The sequence below is a fragment of the Crocuta crocuta genome, unplaced genomic scaffold (genome assembly GCF_008692635.1).
Source record: "Crocuta crocuta isolate KB4526 unplaced genomic scaffold, BGI_CrCroc_1.0 scaffold345, whole genome shotgun sequence".
NCBI classification, from domain to species: domain Eukaryota; kingdom Metazoa; phylum Chordata; class Mammalia; order Carnivora; family Hyaenidae; genus Crocuta; species Crocuta crocuta.
Window position 1 is genome coordinate 2,466,169 of NW_027527574.1, and position 19,961 is coordinate 2,486,129.

General features: G+C 38.2%; 1 protein-coding gene across 1 annotated transcript in view; it reads right to left on the reverse strand.

Moving 5' to 3' along the window:
- The window catches only part of IQCM (IQ motif containing M), a 503,262-nt gene that overhangs the window by 20,962 nt on the left and 462,339 nt on the right, over window positions 1–19,961 (reverse strand). Inside the window, exon 13 of the transcript XR_013336742.1 lies at window positions 9,245–9,347. The gene's annotated coding sequence lies outside the window, so the exon portion shown is untranslated. The remainder of the gene's footprint in view (window positions 1–9,244; window positions 9,348–19,961) is intronic.

The window sequence follows — 19,961 nt, forward strand, 5'->3', positions numbered from 1 at the left end:
TGAGGGTCATAGAGAGTGGAAGAGTCAGTATTATCATTGGAGAAGCCAGGGAAGTTCTTTCCACTGGCACTGGCTCTAATCAGTCATTATAGTTTCCCCTGGGTGCCTGTGAGTGTTGCTACACACGATTGCATATTCCTTCTGTTTATCTACCTTCTGTTGGAGCATGTTCTCATCCCTTATTATGGGATGAATTGTGACCCCAGTCTTCCTATGTCAAAGTCCCAACCCTCAGTACCTCAATGTAACCATATTTGGAGATAAGCTCTTTAAAGAAGTGATTAAATTAAAATGAGGTCCTTATCCAATATGACCCTAATCCAGTATGACCAATGTCCTTCTAGAAAGAGGGGGCGACACCAGGGATGTGCATGTACAACTGACAAAGAGAGAGGTTCGCTATCTTCAAGCTATCAAGAGAGGCCTCAAGAGAAACCAAAACTACCAACACCTGCACCTTGGACTTCTGGGCTCCAGAACTGTGAGGAAATAAATTTCTGTGTTTAAGACATCTAGTCAATGGTATTTTGTTATGGCAACCCGAACAGACTAATACATACACCACCTTAAATCTTATGCTGTGGTCATGCTTCCCACTTCTTAAATATGATTATGCTACTCTTATAAGAGAACTGTAAGTTAAGTGTCCAACTTCGGCTCAGGTCATGATCTTGCGGTTCGTGGGTTCCAGACCTGCATTGGGCTCTGTGCTGATGGCTCAGACCCTGGTGCCTGTTTCAGATTCTGTGCCTCCCTCTCCACCCCTTCCCCACTTGCATTCTGTCTCTCTCTCTCAAAAATAAATAAACATTAATTTTTTTTTAAATAAGAGGACTGTTTTCACTTCCTGGTAGCTTTTGTCTAAGCATAAACGTTTGAGGGCTTTCCAGCATCCTCAGAAATCAGAAAGAAAATATATAAGCCTTGCCACATTATTCTTTCTTCAAGATAAATCCAACAAATGATTTCTGCACTAAAACAACTGTTACGGGTTTTCAGGTGAGAAAAGGGAAAAAATAAAAAGGAAATTTGATCAAAAGAGTGTTGTTTTATATGACTTTCCTGAGGCTTAAGGCTCTCAGATCCCCAAGATAAAATCTCAACTGTCTTTCCAATATTTAATGCTTATTGGGATCTAGGAAAGTGTTGGTGAAGAGGGCTGCATCTGCTGTGACTACAGTAACAAAGTATGTTGCTAAAATAGAATTTGTTTCTTCATGTGCATGTGTCTTTTTCCTTTCATCCTGGAAGCACACAGCCCCACCCCCAGGTTAGTCTCCAAAATTAAGGACAGGCAGAATATGCGTGGCGAAAGGCTAAGCCATGCCAAGTAAAGCCTCTCCTCTTTTCTACCAATGTCTCTATTGTTTCCTGATCATGTTCAAAGTGCAGCATTGACTTCTTTTTCCAGCCTCGGAAGGACTTGGTCACTCTCCTAGAAGAACGAGTTTTAGAAATACAGGGAATAGATGAGACATGGGGTTATGGTATCAGAGCCCTGGCAAGGGATTATATGGGAAATAACTCAAACCAATGCCATTCACACCTGCCAGATTTTTGGTCAAGTAATGTGCCAAATATTTGACAGAATAGTGATGAATGAACAACGAGAATATTTAGAAAACATTAAAAATGTGTTATTTGAGAACTGCTCTGCACACAGACAAAACATAATTTGGTAGATTAGAGCCACCATTTAGGAAACAGAAAATAATATTCTACTGTTCTTCAGGCAAATAGTAGTAGCACAATAGATAGAAGTACAGGAATCTCTGGGATTCTGGGCCTGTCTAGGCTGTGTTTCTGGTCTGATGAGACACCCAATTCTAGCTCTCTTGTCAGGAGAACAGGGAAACAAAATTCACTTCAGAGTACTGGATTCAGGTGAGTGCTTTTCAGATCTAACACAGCAGGAACTGGCCAAAATAAATCCTGTAGTTCCTTCTCGCAACAAACAAATTTCTCTCGTTACGTTAGAATTGAAATAAACTTCTGGAGTAGGAATCAGGAGCAGAGACAGCCCCCTTTGGGATTTAGAATCAAATTCCAGATTTCCCCAAGGACCAAACAAGCCTCTAAGACTGGTGGTGGGTGGAGGTGGAATGGAGGTGAAGCATATCCTTCAATCAATGCCAAAGCAGGAAAGAAATAAATCCTTAATCAAGAGTCTTTCCTACAAATATCTATAAATTTACTTTTCTATGTTGCATCACTACTAAGCCCCAGAATGGCTGAACGTTTGTCAGCTGAATTTACTTCTTTGCCCTTCATGGTTACCTTGTGGAAGGTAACAGATAAGAAGGCATAGGACACCTTCCATCTGAAATCTAACATTCTTTCCACTCTCTGTACCTCATCAATATGGAGAAGACCATGGTGTCAGAGGGAGGATTATGATCTGAAGTGGAGGAAAATATGGAGCTTGCCCTCTCTGCCTTAAAGCTTCAAAGTGCATATAAATAATTCAAAACATAGATTATTAACTTGTTCATAAAGTTAACTTTTGCTAGAAATCCAGTATGCCAGTACAAATGAAAGAAATTTGTCTCAAAGAGAATCAGGAAACATGGACAACATAGAGGTCTATTTTCAGATTGATTTTCAGCCAAAATAAAACCTTTAAATCTTTGTAGTTATTTTTTATTATAAAAGTAATGCCTGCTCCCTATATAAAACAGAATTTGAGACAATACAGAAGAATGTATAGTATATTCTCATATTCTCATTTCCTTCTGTTTTCTTCTGAATCTAATTCTCTAGAGATAAGAACTTTTAAACAATCTGATGTATAGCCTTATGCAAATATTTGTGGATTTATAAATACATATCCCAAAAACAACTGAATTGCAGGAGTTATACAACAGAGAACATCCTATCACCTTTCACTTAGCAGTTCAATGTGGACCTTTTCTAAAACAATATGTAGAGCTACTTCATTATTTTTAACCACTGCATAATATTCTAGTACATGCATTATAGCAAAATTTATCTAACCAATCCCTAAAGATGAAAATTTAGGTTTTTCCATATTCATTTAAAAGAATATAAACACTGTGACTATATGTGCAAACATGCATTATATACTGTTTTCTCTTATAGCATTTATTCCTAAAATTGCAATTCATAGTCAAAAAGGTACTAGCAATTAAAATATTGACAAGGGGCACCTGAGTGGCTCAGTTGGTTGAGTGACTGATTCTTGATATTGACTCAGGTCATGGTCTCAGAGACGTGGGATTGAGCCCCGTGGTGGGCTCCATGCTGAGCGTGGAGTCTGCTTAAGATTCTCTATCTCCCCCTGTCCTTCTCCCCCACTCGCACTCTCTCTCTCTCTCTCTCAAATAAACAATAATAATAGTAATAACAAAATAAAATAAAAGATTGATATATTTTGACAAATCACTCCCCAAAAGTATGTCCTGAACTCATTTACAATCCTAACAGTACTGTATGAGTGCCCAATGCCTTGGGGAGCCTGGGTGGCTCAGTTGGTTGAACATCCTTCTTTCTCATTTTTTTTTTTAATTTTTAACGTTTTATTTATTTATTTCTGAGAAAGAGAGAGTCAAAGAGAGAGAGAGAGAGAGAGAGAGTAGGGGAGGGTCAGAGAGAGAGGGAGATACAGAATCTGAAACGGGCTCCAGGCTCTGAGCTAGGTGTCAGCACAGAGCCTGACATGGGGCTAGAACCCACGAACTGTGAGGTCATGACCTGAGCTGAGGTAGGACGCTTAACCGACTGAGCCACCTAGACGCCCCTAAACATCCTTCTCTTGATACTGGCTTAGGTCATGATCCTGGGGTTATGGGGATGAGCTCTACCTGGGCCCTGACTCCGGCTCTGCACTGAGCATGGAGCCTGCTTGGGATTCTCTCTCTCTCTCTCTCTCTCTCTCTCCCTCCTCTCTTTCTCTCTCTCTCCTCTCTCTCTCTCTCTCTCTCTCTCTCTCTGATGTTACCTCTTTTCCTTGCTTGCTCTTTCTCTAACTAAGAATATATATATTTAAAGAGTGCCCAATTCCGTGCCTGGGTTTCTTAGTCAGTTAAGCCTCTGACTTCAGCTCAGATCATGATCTCACACTCCATGAGTTCCAGCCCCAGGTCAGGCTCTGTGCTGACATCTCAGAGCCAGGAGCTTCTGATTCTGTCTCCCTCTCTCTCTGTCCCTCCCCCACTCATACTCTGTCTCTCTCAAAATAAAAAAAAATTTTTTAAACATAAAAAAAAAAGTCTCCAATGCCTTCATTCTCACCCAGACTGGATAGTAGCAGTCATTTTTCTTTTGCCAATCAAACAAGTAAAATGTTACATCTTTGGTTATTTTCATTTTTGTTTGTTAAGTGAAATTGAAAATATCTGATATCCTGTGAGCTGCCCATGCATAACCTTTGACTATTTAAAATAAATGTTTTCTTCTTCTTTATCATATGTAAGAGTGAGCCCCTTTTATCTAAGAATGTTAGCTTATTTCATGTGCCAAACGCTGTGAATATATTTGGTTAATATCTTGGGAATGTTCATGTAGAAGTCTTAGATTAAGATGTATTAAATGTGAATCAGTTCCTTTCCTTATGGCTTCTAGATTTTGTGTCAGGCCTGGGAAATTCCTCCAAAGTTATCATGACATTCAGTTGTATCTCTTCCCAATACCTCTATGACTGAAATTTTAAGAAGACATTTAAACCTTTACCTCATCTGGAATTCATTCTAGTGTTAAATTTGAGGTAGGGGATCCAATTCAATTGTTTTTCATAGCTATGTCACTGTTAAAAACATCAGTGATTGAATAATTATTTCCCAGGGATTTGCAATGCCATCTTTCTCACAGAGTGAATTCTGTGAGAATAAAGGTTTTAACCTATTTATTCATTAATCTGCACTATTGGATTATCTATTCTTTTACTGGTACCACCTTATTTTAATTATTGTAGCTTTATAAAAGCCTTAAAATCTGATATTAATATTCCCTCCTGACTATTTTGTCTTCCCAGAATTTCTCATCTTAGTCTCGGATATTTATACCTCTAGATAAAATTTATAAAGTTCAATGAAAGCTGTTATGATTCACATTAAGATTTCATTTACTTTATAGATTAATTTAAAAAGCATTTATACCATTACAGTAAATTTTCCTATGCAAGAATAAAGATGTCTCTCCTTTTAAAAGGCATTATTTTTCATTCTGGTAGCATATTATTTTTTAAAAGAGGTGCTATGTAGTTTTTTCTGTATTTCTAGGGTTTTTTTGTTATTATTTCTTTAGCTGGAAAATGTTTATTCGATCATCTCTGCTACTTGCTTATTGACATTTCTAAAGTAATTTTTTAATGTTTATTTATTTTTGAGAGGGACAGAGAATCCAAATCTGGCTCTCTGCTGACAGCAGAGAGCTTGATGTGGGGCTTGAACTCATGAACCACGAGATCATGACTTGAGCCAAAGTCAGATGCTTAACCATCTGAGCCACACAGGCAATCCTGTAAAGTAATTTTTAACTAGTTCCCAACTAAATTTTAAAAATGCAGTGGATACTGCTTTTTCCCCTCCCAGCATGCAGTCTGAATATAATTTGTAAATAATCCACCCTATTTGATTATAAACTCTAAGAGTGAGCTCATTCATCTTTACACGGCAGTATATCCTAAGAGTCATGTTACATGGCTTTCAATCAATATTTGTGGAATAAAATGGATGAAATAATGTTTTCCCCTTTGTAGTAATGTTTCACACGTTTCTTCATTAATCTGAAACATTACCAATTATAGTAGGTATCACTATTATACTTCTGACTTTAATCACAATACTTCAACTACTTCGTTCTTTACCATGACACTTTTAGTTGGCACACATATTTTTTTATGTGAAGGAAATTTCTGTTTATTCCTGTTTCTCTAAGAGTTTTTCTTCTTGAATCAGGAATGGGTAATGAAATTTTCAAATGTCATATCAGCATATGTTGAAACCATCATTTGTTTTTTTCCTCCTTTGACTTATTAATGTGCTGAATATTAGTAATGCATTTTTAAATATTGAATCAGTTTGGATTTCTGGACTTAATCCCAGTTGGCCATGGTGAATTATTCTTTTAATGTACTGCTGGATTCTATTTGCTAATATTTTATTTAGGAATTGCATCAATATTTCTAAGTAAGATTGGTTTTTAGTTTTCTTTTAGTACTTTAAAAAATATCAGCATTATGGGCTTAGAATAGAAATAGAAAAGGAGTAAGTTTACTTTCATTGTGTTATAGAACATTTTAAATAGCAGCCAATTATTTCTGACTTTTGAGGTCTCCTTCCCCTAATTCTGCTAGTCTGAAGAAAAGTTAACCTTGATCCTTCTAGGGGAAATCTTCCCTTTCCAGGTTTGAGGTATTGTTCTGGTATCCGGCCCTTTCAGATCTTTTTGTAGATTCTGCCCTCCTTGACCAGAAAGATTTAGAATTACTTTGTGTGTGTCCTAGATACATATGTACTTGAGTATTTGAGAACATTTTCCTTCCTTGTTTAGACCAAGCTTGAATTTCATCACATGGTTCTCCTTTCCGTGTGTCACATGTATATTTTCATCACTCTTATTGGTATAAACATAATATAAACATGCATATTATGAAAGATATTGAGGGACACCTGGGTGGCTCAGCTGGTTGGTTGGGTATCTGACTTTTAATTTTGGCTCGGGTTAGGACTTCACAATTCGGTTAAAGAAACTGAGCCCCACACAGGGCTCTGTGCTGACAGGTTGGAGCCTACTTGGGATCTCTCTCTCTGTCCCTCTCACTCTGCCCTTCCCCCATGCACTTTCTCTCTCTCTTTCTTTCCCTCTCTCTCTCTAAAAAACAAATAAACATTAAAAAAAGATGTTAAAGATATTGATTGGGGTACATGGGTGCTCAGTCAGTTAAGCATCCCGTTCTTAATTTCGGCTCACATCATAATCTCACCATTTGTGGGACTGGAGCCCTGCATTAGGCTGTGAGTGCTGACAGCCTGGGGCCTGCATGGGATTCTCTCCCTCTCTCCTCTCCCTCTCTCTGCCCCTACCCCACTTGCATGCACACAAGCATGCTCTCTCGCTCTCTCTCTAAGTAAATAAATAAGCTTTATTTAAAACAATAGAGGATGCCAGCATGGCTAAGTCACTTAAGTATCTGACTTCGGCTCAGGTCATAATCTCACAGTTGGTGAGTTTGAGCCCGGGTCAGGCTCCACACTGACAGCTCAGAGCCTGGAGGCTGCTTCGGATTCTGTGTGTGTGTGTCTCTCTCTCTGCCCCTCCCCTGTTCTTACTCTCTCTCAAATAAAATAAAGTAAAATAAACATTTGAAAATAAATAAAAATAAAGATTGATTAAACACTATGCTTTTGCTATAATTAAAGATTCAAAGAGTGGTGCCTGGGTGGCTATGTTGGTTGAGTCTCTTACTCTTGGTTTCAGCATAAGTCATGATCTCACAGTTCATGAGTTCAAGCCCTACATCAGGCTCCATGCTGACAGTGTGGAGCCTGGATGGGATTCTCTCTCACTCTCTCTCTGCCCCTTCCCTGCTCACTCTCTCTGTCTCTCTCTCAAAAGTAAATAAATAAACTTAAAAAAAATTTAAAGAGATATCCATTGGAGAATATTATCATTCAACTTCAGTACTTTTATTACAATAATTTTGAAGCACGATTGGTTATTATTTGAGAGGAAGATGCAATACAAATCAGAGTAGAGTGATCAAAATGTGCAAGTATTAGGTTGCTCAAAATCCTGACATTGTGGCAATGTCCTGAGAAGCTGTTAAATAGGCCAGACTGTTTAAATTTATGGTTTGGGACAAACTTTCCCTGATAGTGTACCAACAGTAGGGTGACGCTGGCTTCTGGTGTTTCACTGTGCCAGGACACTAATGTGTTATTGAGTATCAAAATAACAGTCTTTTTGTTGTTCTAATACTATTTTGATTTTTTTTTTACAAACATGAAATCTAGATCATTTCTGGTTTAAAATACCTCTAGAGATTTATATGTTACATTAAGTTTTCAACTAGAAACTAAAGTCTATTCCTCCAAAAACATTCTTCACTGTATAAAACACTTCCAAGTGCATCTTATTGTTTTTATTCCAAGTATTTGTGTTAGCAGAAAGGTGGAGCATACTGTATATACTTTCTATTTCTATTTTTTTGTGGAGCCAGTTTGGATTTCTACATTTAGAACTTAAAGGGCTTTAAGGAAGGTGGGAGAAGCCCATGGAAGGAGAATTTGGGAGGACAGTGCAGAGAAGGCAGAATAGGAGGGTTCCAAGGCCCAAACCAAGCCCCTCCTCTGATGCTTAACCGTTTCTTTCTGCTGGATTCCTTCTGCTACTCTCATTTTTCCCCTTGGGACCAGATCTAATCTCTAGGTCTTTATCTTCCAATGATAATTTTTCTTAACCAGGGACTTCTTTTTAGTTATCCAATTGAGTTACACTCTGGCATGAAAGACAGAAGAAATTTAGTCCTGGACCCTGAGCTTTTCTTAGGGGAAATTGCTTCCGAGAAAAATGTATAGAAGACTATCACAATGTAATCTCACTTTTTAAAGTAAGTATGCAAACAGAAATATATTTCTTCTCATACTAAAATCACCAAACATGCTGATGGACAAGACCTTTTAATTTCTCTTTCTTATGTCCTCCAAACAGTATATTTTAGTGGGTTAAACCCTGTAGTGATTACAGTAGTCTGGCTGCACTTTAGAAGAGTCTAAGATAATGAAGACAAATGTAAGCACAAAAAACAGCAAGGACCACAATATCAATATCAGATAAATGTACTTAAGAAAAGAAACATATCTCTCCTGCAACCTTATGCATAGCTGATATAACTGTTGTGTGACTTCAATAAATTCTCAAATGTAAACAAGCAAACTAAACCAGAAGAACAGGACATTTTAAGTTCTGAGTGTTACCAGAACCAAGGACCATGGTAGGAAAAGGGAGATTGAAATGATCTGAATGAGAGACAGCAATATCAGTGGACTGAAAGTTTCACTACTGTGGTGACCAGTCCAGGTGGTATGTTGACAGCTCACAGGATTCTTGCTGAATTTTGTTTGGAGAAGAATGCAGCTGTTTGTTCATGTGTGTAACGAATGAGGGTACGTTGACCTGAGAATGGAAAGTAAAAGCGAGGAGCGGAGTAATATATAAATGTTAGCTGGAGTGGAGGGGTAATGGTTTGGAAGTGGCAAAGAGTAGCAACAAGAAGTGCACTTACCATTTGTGATCAAAGGATATGGGAAGAGAGACGATAAAGAGCTACCAACTGTGATGCCACCTGCTGAAGCCAGGCTCTTGGGGTCGAGGCAGATTTTAGTGAGCTTAAAGAGAAGGAAGCAAACAGAGAAACCATTGAGCTATGAAGGAAAGCTGATAACTTTGGGAGTACAGTTCTGGGGGACACAGAAGAAGCCTTTGAGACTTGGAGAGAAGCAGGACTTGGGGGGAGGGGTGAAATACGTGATGGGGATTCAGGAGGGCACTTGAGTGATGAGTGCCAGGTGTTGTATGGAGGTGTTGAATCACTAAATTCTACACCTGAAACTAATATTACACTATGCTAGCTAACTGGAATTTAAATAAAAATTTAAAACTACAAAAAAATGTTTTTGACTCAGTCCAATTCATAGGAACATATTGAATAAGTAGTATGAAGGATAATCTTATGGGAGACAGAAGGTAACAGTTAATATCATAGGAGTTAACTGATAAAACATAGGAAGCATCATCAATTTAGCCTCATTTTGAGGAGGGTAGAAACTGTGCCTGATGCCCAGATGCCTTGGCATTTAAAATACTCTAGTGTCTGACATATACAAAATCAGTATTCAATATTAGTGACTTAAAACCATAATCATATAGAAAGTTAAACATAATTTCAATTAGTTCCCTTTTACCTATGATTTATCCATTTGGTATTTTGATATCATAGAAAGATATGTGATCTCTGGCTCCAGTTCCTTCGTTCCCAGCTCCTAAAAACCTTGGAATTTCCTGAGTATTAAGAATTGTCTTATGCTCTAATGAAGCTAACCTTGGCAGGCCCCTAGAGAGCTTGAGGATGGGCGCTAGTTACCAGAAAGACCAAACCTTGATTAAAAGCTTGCTCTTGCAGGGAATCAAGAGCAAAAATAAACTATCGGGACCTCATCAACATTAAAAGCTTCTGCACAGCAAAGGAAACAACCCACAAAACTAATAGGCAACCAACAGAATGGGAAAAGATAGTTGTAAATGACATATCAGATAAAGGGTTAATATCCAAAATCTATAAGGAACTCCCCAAACTCCANCAAGATGTGGTTTATCTATATGATGGAATTCTACATAGCAATGAGAAAGAATGAAATCTGGCCATGTGTAGCAGCATGGATGGACCTTGAGGGTGTTATGCTGAGCGAAATAAGTCAGGCAGAGAAGGACAGATGCCATATGTTTGCACGTATAGGAGGATTGGGAGGAACTTAACAGAGGACCATGGGGGAGAAGAAGGGGAGAAATGGTGGGGGAAAGGGAGAGAGGCAAACCATGAGAGACTCTTGAATACTGAGAACAAACTGAGGACTCTTGGGTGTGGGGGAGGGAGGGGGTAGATGGGCATGGAGGAGGGCACTTGTGGGGATGAGCACCGGGTGTTATATGGAAACCAACTTGACAATAAACTATTTGTAAGGAAAAAAAAAAAAACCAAAAACCTTGATCTTGCAACCCTAGGTCCCTAGGTACAAGAGAAGGGGTAGAGATTAAGTTAATCATCAATGGCCAAAGATGTCATCAATGATGCCTACATAATGAAACCTCCATAAAAACCCTGATGTGACAGGGTTCAGAGGGCTTTTAGGCTGGTGAATGCATCCATATTCAGGACGGGTGGTACACTCCAGTTACACAAGTTTCTGTGCACTAGACCCTTCCAGACATCACCCTTCGTACCTCTTCCTCTGGTTTATTCGTATTCTTTATAATAAAATGGTAAATATAAGTACAGTGTCTTCCTGAGTTTTGTGAGCTGTTTTGGCAACTTATTGAACCTGAAGAGGATCGTGGGAACCCCTGAATTGTAGCCAGTCTGGCCAGAAATACAAGTAGCCTTAGACTTGTGACTAACATCTGAAGTGGAGGCACTTCTTGAGGGATTGAGCCCTTAGGCTATGAGGTCTAATTTCAGGTAATTAGTGTCAAAATTGCATTGACTTGTTAGACACCTAGTTGGTATTAGAGAGTTAAAAGTGTGGTATTGAGAAAACATCATAGATCTGATGTCAGGAGGAAAAGAACATCTCTCAGGTACTCTTTTGTTAGCCTTAATAGTCTTAGCTATACAGAATGAAGTAAAATTGAATAGAATGCCACATATACTGAGATGAACTCTGTAGTACCCCTTATACTGAAATTTAGTCATAGACTGTAATTCCAAAGTCAAATAGCAATAATTGTAAGCGCAACTGAAATCTAAATGTATGAGTGCCTAGTAATTTCTAAGAAACTGTAATAATCTTCCTTCCTCTGTCTCTTCCATATAGTTTTGTTCCTATTTCCAAGATTAGACTATAATTAATCTAGCTTGTAAACTTCAGGATCATTCTGAGGTCAAGCTTGTAAGGATGCTTCTATTGAAATGAATAGCATTTCTAGACTGTGCTGCAATACTCCAAAATATTATGTGAGGAAAGAAGTCCAGGGTACGTAGCGACCATGTAAGCCCCACGTGAAATAAATGTGTCATTGATTTTTATTACAATTATTGTATGAATTTCATCTGATCGAAAAGGATAGCTGTTTGAGACCTTGAACTTCCTTCTGATATGAAATTTAAATGAATAATCACATCTTCATATTCAAAAAGTATGACAATTGAAGAACAGAAATTGAAGTACTTTGTCCTACAGAATTTCTCTTTGTAAATTATATTATAGCTTTTCATTGACATACATATGTTAGAGAGGTAAATAAATATCTCATCTTTGTTGTGTTTGAATTCAAATTAATATTCTGAACCAAGCATGATTCTCAGACACTTTATAGTAAACATCTCTAAAATATTCATTGGTTCTTCTATCTCCCTTGAAATAAAGAGCATTATATTTAGTCTACATTGTTTATGTGAGATAATAGTTTCCTCAATAATTTTTTAATGGAGTACATTTGTAATATAGAGGAAAATTTTAAACTTGGTATCTTCCCATTGACAATGAACTTATTTATTTATTTTTTATATTAAAAATTTTCTAACATTTATTTATTTTTGAGAGACAGAGAGTGAAGAGGAGGGCAGAGAGGAGTGAGACATAGAATCCGAAGCAGGCACCAGGCTCTGAGCTGTCAGCCAGAGCCTGACGCGCGGCTTGAACTCACAAACCGTGAGATCATGACCTGAACCGATGTCCGTCACTTTACCGATTGAATCACCCAGGCGTCCCTGACAATGAGTTTATTAAATATAGCACATAAATGCCAATGTTAATAGATGACTTTAGAGGACATTAAAAAAATTAAATATATTATAATCCTACCTAATCAATGTGCTGACAAAGTTTCCCTATGGTAAGTTAATTATATATTTGAAGATAGAAATCTTTATCATGTATATATTTAAATTACCAAAAATATTTCTAACCAATAACATATACTGAATTATCTGAGCATTTATTGGATGTAAACTAGAAGAAAAAATATGCTCATTCAGGATGGTTTTACATTGAAGAAAGAGAGCTGAGATACTGATATAACTTTATTAATAAATTATAAGATATCTCTCCAATCTCTGTCACCTATTTCTCCTCCCCTATTCTATACTGAATTTCAATCTGTAACATATGCACTTTAAATGAGATTCCAGAGATATGTAAATATGTGAACAAGTGAACAGGTGTTGCTGTTAAAATTAGAAAAAGAAAATTGGAAAAAAAAGGAAGAGTTTATCACATCTCAATTTATATTAGCATAAAAACACAATGACATTTATCTTTTGTTTGAGGTGGAAGGGTCATATGGAAATCTGACCTATGACTGCATTGCTCACACATGTATGAATTAGTAGAATTTAAATCTTTAAGGTACATTAGTGGACACATGTCAGTTTCACTGTGAAAAAACAAAAGGGATTTTGAATGGCACATACAAAAAAAAAAAGAACAACAGCAACAGAAAAGAAAATGTTAACAGTGCAGCACTACTTAAAATAGTAATTATCTCTCATTAGTAATTGATATTATACTACATTAGGAAGTGATTTAGACTCTCTGAAGCTCTCTGAAAATATTAACTTCCTAAATTTAAGGTAATCCACAAACTGTTGGATATATGCCCAGGTGCTTTTAGAGGACAATAGAACTCTGAATGTAAGAAATAACAATGTAATCATGGTAACACAAAACGTTACAGGTTACAGAAATTAAAAAATCAAATACTTTTTTTAATTTTTTTTTCTTTATTTCTAGGAGAGAGAGAGAGACAGCATGAGCAGGGGAGGGTCATAGAGAGAGGGAGTCACAGACTGAAACAGGCTCCAGGCTCTGAGCTGGCAGTCAGCACAGAGCCCGAAGCGGGGCTCGAACCCACGAACCGCGAGATCATGACCTAAGCGAAAGTCGGACGCTTAACCGACTAAGCCACCCAGGCGCCCCAACAAATACATTTTTTTAATAGAGGGAGAGAGAGAAGCTTAAGCAGGCTCCATGCCCAGTGCAAAGCTAGAAGTGGGTCTCAATCTCACGACCCTGCGATCATGACCTGAGCTAAAATCAAGAGTCAGATCCTCACGTGACTAACCAGCCAGGCACCCCAAAAGTCAAATACAAATTAAAAATCAAACTAAAACTTTCTTTAAAACACCACAATGTGAAACCTTTTATTTTTTTTGTCAGTGTATTGACACTTACTTTTTCAGATTAAATCATTATCTCTAGTTAGTATGTTACTCTAAGCAGCTTAAGACACAAGGATTTAATTATTTTTTTAAGCTTACTTATTATTCTGAAAGAGACAGAGAGCGACCAGTGGAGGGGCAAAGAGGAGGAGCCAGAGAATCCCAAGCAAGCTCTGCACTGTCAGCACAGAGCCTGATGCAGGGCTGGAATTCATGAACCATGAGATCATTATCTGAACCAAAGGCAAGAGCAGGACACTTAACCAACTGAGCCACCCAGGAGCCCCCACAGGATCTAATATAAAAATGTCCCATGTGGACCCTATAGAAATTCTACACATTCCTTAGTTTGCATGAAGAAAAGTAATATAATAATTTTGATATACAAAGGATACTATTCTGTTTTTCTCAGAGCATCTGATATAATTGGACAAAAATGTCAAGATATTAAAGGGATGGTCCCAACTCATTGGAAGATAGTTGGTTGTGTTTTCTTATTATATATAGTACTTCCATTGACACCAGATCTGGCAGCTTTTCAGAAATGCGTGGAATTCTCAACAAATGTAAATCAGGTTTTCATGAAGATCTCCATCAAGCTTGGACCATGTCCAGAATTCAATCTAGTGTTAATGAAAGAAGTATACTGTATCTGGCAGCAGACAATCTTGCTCAGTCAAGCTTGCTGAATTTTTGCCTTATGCAAAATGTCAAAAGTATATCTTTCCAATATGTGTCCGCTTTATTAAATGACTAGTTCCGGAGGACTGACTCCTCTCACCCATTCCAAACACCAATATCCAAGTCTTAAGACTTTATCAATCATATTGAAATGTTTTTGCTCAGTACTATTTTAGAACTTTTCCAAAGAGTCATTTGTTTTTCTTTCTTTGGGGGAAAGACTGGGGTGACCACAACGTAGCGAAGAATTGTGAACAAACTTGCATTTCCATATTCTATCAAATTTTATGAATATCTCCATGACAAGACACAGAATAATAGATACTTTCACAAAGTGGCGTTTCCCTCCAGATAACCCCAATTTAAAACAGGATATCCTGGTCTCTCAATTGCCACAGGAACTCTATTTGGATAAAATAGACCATATGTTTTCCAGAATGCAAAACAAAGAGATGAAGGATTTGGTGGGAAGTTATTAGACATTCCTCACAAGGATGAAGGAAAGCAGCAGAAGCGTCTTTGAGCTGCACTCTGGAGGAGCGTGTCATAACAGATTTAGGAAATGATAATCCAAGACACAGAGAAATATTTAGCTAGTGGAAGGGAGAATACATTTTCTAACCATGAAGCTATTTAACATTTAGTTCTGTGGAGCGAAAAGTTTATAGGGGAAACTCTTTGGCTTCCCCGCTAAGATAATTCCCTGAGGATGCCTCTTCAATTCTTATCTTAAAATACACCACTGAATCTTGGAACGGTAATGATTTTCATTACTTTTATAGGGATTTGTCAATTTTTTTTCCAAGTTTGAGTATGTGAATTATTTATCACCCCAAAATAACTAGGGGAATATTCACAGATACTATTTAATAAGTATTCCTTCATTCTGAATTCATTTAAAAATAACATTTGCTTGGTACCATTGCATATGTGATTACGAAGAGGGATAACATTAGTAAACTGAAAATGACTTATACATCCTGAGCATAAACATGATTGTAGTAGTGATTCTCATTAGATTTTTTCATCTGGTATTGGTGATGCACAGTGTACCTGTTATCCCTATTAATCAATACCATAAGATCTTTACTTCTTAAGTTAACTGACATTCATCAAATGCCTTCTACTTACTAAGCACTGTACAAGGTGCTGAAGAAAAAGATGACCAAGTAAAGTATCTATGAAATACAATATATTTTAAAGAGCTAAAGGTAATAAATAATCTGTCTATAAACAGACATTTATTAAGTACCTAATAGGTTCTAGAAACTATGGTTAGTGGCTGAAAATTTTAAAGTGGATAATAAAGACATGATTGCTGCCCCCACAGATCATACAGGATATTCGTTAAAAATAATTACAACAGAATATGATAAATTCTGACAAGCAAGTAAAGATTACTAATAGGAGCACATAATTGGCCAACCGAACCACTCAAGGCAATCAAGGAGTAAAGACTTCTAGGAGGGAATGTCTAAGTTGGGACCTAAAGAATTATTAGCAATAACAGGTCAAGGAAGAGTGGAGAGTGAAAAGGGAGTATTAAAGGCAGAGAAAACATGTATAAAGATAAAGAAGAAGAGGAAGAATTTGAAAGAAGTTTAGTATGCCAGAGTCTAGTCTTTAAGAGTGTAAATGACAAGAATTGAGGATAGGGAGAAACAGGGGCCAGATCATAAAAGACTTGGATCACTACTTTAATGGGATTGGTCTTCATTTAAGATCAATGAGGAATTATTTCAAGTTTTAAGTATAGGAACAATTTATCAAACTTACCCTTGGAAATATTACAGGGGCTGCACTGTGAAGAATGGATTGAGTAGAAAGCAGGGAGATCAATTAAGCTTCTGCAACAATAATTCAGGTAAGAAAAATGATGGTCTGCAGTAAGGAAGTGTGGGTGGAGGGGAAAAAAAAGTTGAATTTAAAAGATATTTAGAAGACCCAATGGCATTTCTGAATGGTAAATGTGGAGAGAGAAAAAGTAGAAGAGACAAGGCTAGAATAACCCTGGTTTGCTGATTTAGACAACCAGTAGGAAGGTACCAATCATATATTCAGGGAATCCAGAAAGAGGAACCATTTAGAAAGTGGAAAGGGGGGAGTTGTGTTTTGAATATGCTGAATTTCAGATACATGTGAGCTCTCTAAGTAATAATACCTAACAGGCAAATGGTCTAAGGATATGATAACAGCCTGAATTAGAAGAATAAACTTGGGAGTCAGTAGTATTCCAAGCCACTACAGTGTGTGACCATAGATGCCAAGACATGAGAGTGCTTCAATAATAGTAATTATTAGAGACCTGCAACTCTATCTGAGAGCTCCCTCCAACCCTGTCTGTGGGCCTATATGCAAGGCAACTCTAAGTTGTTAAGGAGGTAATGTCTACCAAAAGAAAAGCTGTCATCCAATGACATATAGGAAATTGGTGGGTAAATGCCCCAGCCTGCTTGTTTATTTTTTGCAGTCTGAGGTGTAGACAGTGTGCTAGAGTTCCCCGGTGGAATTAAGGCCCAGCTGTCCATGGTGGCAACATACTTGCTAACTCACCCTTCATTGCTTCTCTCTCTGCTCTACCTCATCACTCTACCACTTGTGTTTTCTGAAATCACTTGAAAAATTAACTGCTTGCGCTCGATTTCTTGCTTAGGATCTGCTTCTGAAGGAAACTAAAACTAAGCTGATATAAGAATTTGTCTTAGGAAGTATTCTGTCAACATGGTATTCTGAAATTCAATCATTTATCCATCAGATGGCAATTAAGGATACCATTGCTGGCCATGACATGGTTATAATTCCTGGTCATTGCTGTAACACCATAATCACAGGGCTCTAGTGCAGGTAGACTAGGATGAATACAGCTAGGAGGGAATGCACTGGCTTATACAATACCTCTAACCTTAACAGATAGGGAGTCTATGGTAATAACAAGAGGTTTAAAGTAGGAAGTGGGACGCCTGGGTGGATCACTTGGTTAAGCTTCTGACTCTTGATTTCCACTCAGGTCTTGATCTCAAGGTTACTGAGTTTGAGCCTCACAAAGGGCTCTGCACTGACAGTGTGGAGCCTGATCAGGTTTCTCTCTCTCTTTCTGCCCCTCCCCTGCACTCAAGCCCCCCCCCCCCCCCCGCCCCACACCACCTCCAAAAAAAAGAAGAAAAAAAGTAGGTGGACTGTTACTAGGTGCAATAGATTGAAACTTCACCCTCTACAAGTTTCCACGGTAAAGCCAGAGTTAGAGTTCTTGAAATCAGAACAGTTGGGCGAATATGTGTGAGAAACATGAAGCTGCAGATTCTTCTGAAATCACTGGGCTGGTAGAAAAGGACTGCGTCCCCTTGTGAGAGAATGCCAGTCTCCTTTTATTAGAGAACATACAAATGTCTCACCTGATGGAGTTGCGTCACAAGATTATGCTCTGAAAATCTACCCCTACTCCTCAGTATTTCTGGACCAATAACCAGAATTAAGGCTCAGCATGGTGAGATGGTGGGGGTGGGGGAGGAAGTCTTTGCTATGGGAGAAAAAGGATTATTACCAAAATAGCTTTGGAATCAGGCCAAAATGTACTGGGAGAAAAACAAACAGGGGAACATGCCTGAGAACAGATATTGTAAGTGATGGCCCAGTGGGTGCAGAATAAAAGATTGAATAAAGGAGAGTGCACTGATGTAGGGCACTTTATCATGACTCAAGATTTAATGACGAGGTAAGGTCACTTATGCCCAATTCTCATAGACTGATGGGTTGAATCTTCTTTTCCATTTTTTTAGTGTTTATTTTATTTTTGAGAGAGAGAGAGAGAGGCAGAGTGTGAACAGGAGAGGGGCAGAGAGAAAGGGAGACACAGAATATGAAGCAGGCTCCCGTCTCAGCTGTGAGCACAGAGCCTGATGCGGGGCTCTAACTCAAAAACCATAAGATCATGACTGGAGCCAAAGTTGGCACTTGACTCATTGTGCCACCCAGGTGCCCTGATGGGTTGATTCTTTTAAGTACAAAACAAAGGATGGTAATTGAGATGAACTATTAGAACTGACCTACCAGAGTACTGAGGAAGGAGTCAAAAGGCTCAAAAAAAAGAGGGTATGCTAGAGTGGACTTATCCCATAAGACACAGATAACTGTATTCTTCAGGAGAGCCAAAGGGATACTCCCTTTACTCAAATGATAGAGAATGATTAANTTTGTAGGACACTTAAGTAACTGATCTCTATGGTACCAATGAGGGTGATAGGACTATCTGATAGTCAAGGCCAAGTAATATCATTTCACTGAAGGAGGGAAAGTGGACATAATTACCGCAATGTGCAGGAGATACCTGTAGTTGTGGCAAACAGACTATAGTATTTGAGAGGTGAAAGGCTTCTAACAAGGGTGTTGCTTAACTTCCAAAGTCAAGATATATCAAAAGCAGGTGAGCAAAGGCTGTTTCAGCAAACAGAACATAAAACCATCTTACCAGCAACCAGACATAAATCAGAGCCAACGAACATTGACTGAAGGGTGGGCAGGGTCTCCTTCAGGAAGATCCCGTAATGTCAGAATAAATATATACAGTATCTATTCTCTTTCACCACAAAAAGACATACAGATATTTACCAGAGGAGTTGTACCCATATATTTCAAGGATTGTTGACTAAAGAGTTGAGCTAACACTGGTAACAAGAGGATTCAAAAGATCCTCATGACTCCTTGTCAGAGCTGGGTCTGGGAAGGCCTGGTAGAAAATGAAGTCCATGAACCTGCTCAGGGGTTATCTGCCAGGCATAATCAGGATGGATATAATTAACAGCTTGCAAAACACTCACATTGGTTTCCTAATCTGTAAATTAAGAACTATAGTGGCAGGTAGAAAACTCCAGGTGACAGTCACTGAAATAGCCCCAGTTCAAGCTGAGATTATAAATGAGAAGCAAAACACACCTTCAGGGAAGTGTCAGAGATCACTGCCTCCTTCAAAGATTTTCAATAAGGCCGAAGTAGTGGCCCCCATCATATCTGCATTGAATTCATCAGTTTAGTGCTTTGAAAAACCAGATGGATCATGGCAGATAGCTAACGGCTGCAAACATAACTAAATAGTAGCCACAAATGTAGTTGCTGTGCAGGATGTGATTTTGGATATAGCTCATAATACACTTAGCCATGTTACCCTGATCCATTTATCAAGTGATTTGGAAGCCTGATAATCTATCTGGGGCCCAGAACAAAACCAGGTTCTGCAGCAGATATAGACTGCAATACACACAACCCTTCTGCTTGGTCACATGACATGGAAGACTTCACATTATTAAAGCAATTATCCATGGTGGATAAGGACGCTATGTGGATCTGCTAGCATGCCCTGGTAGCAAAGTCACAATGCAGCCCCCCCCCCCCC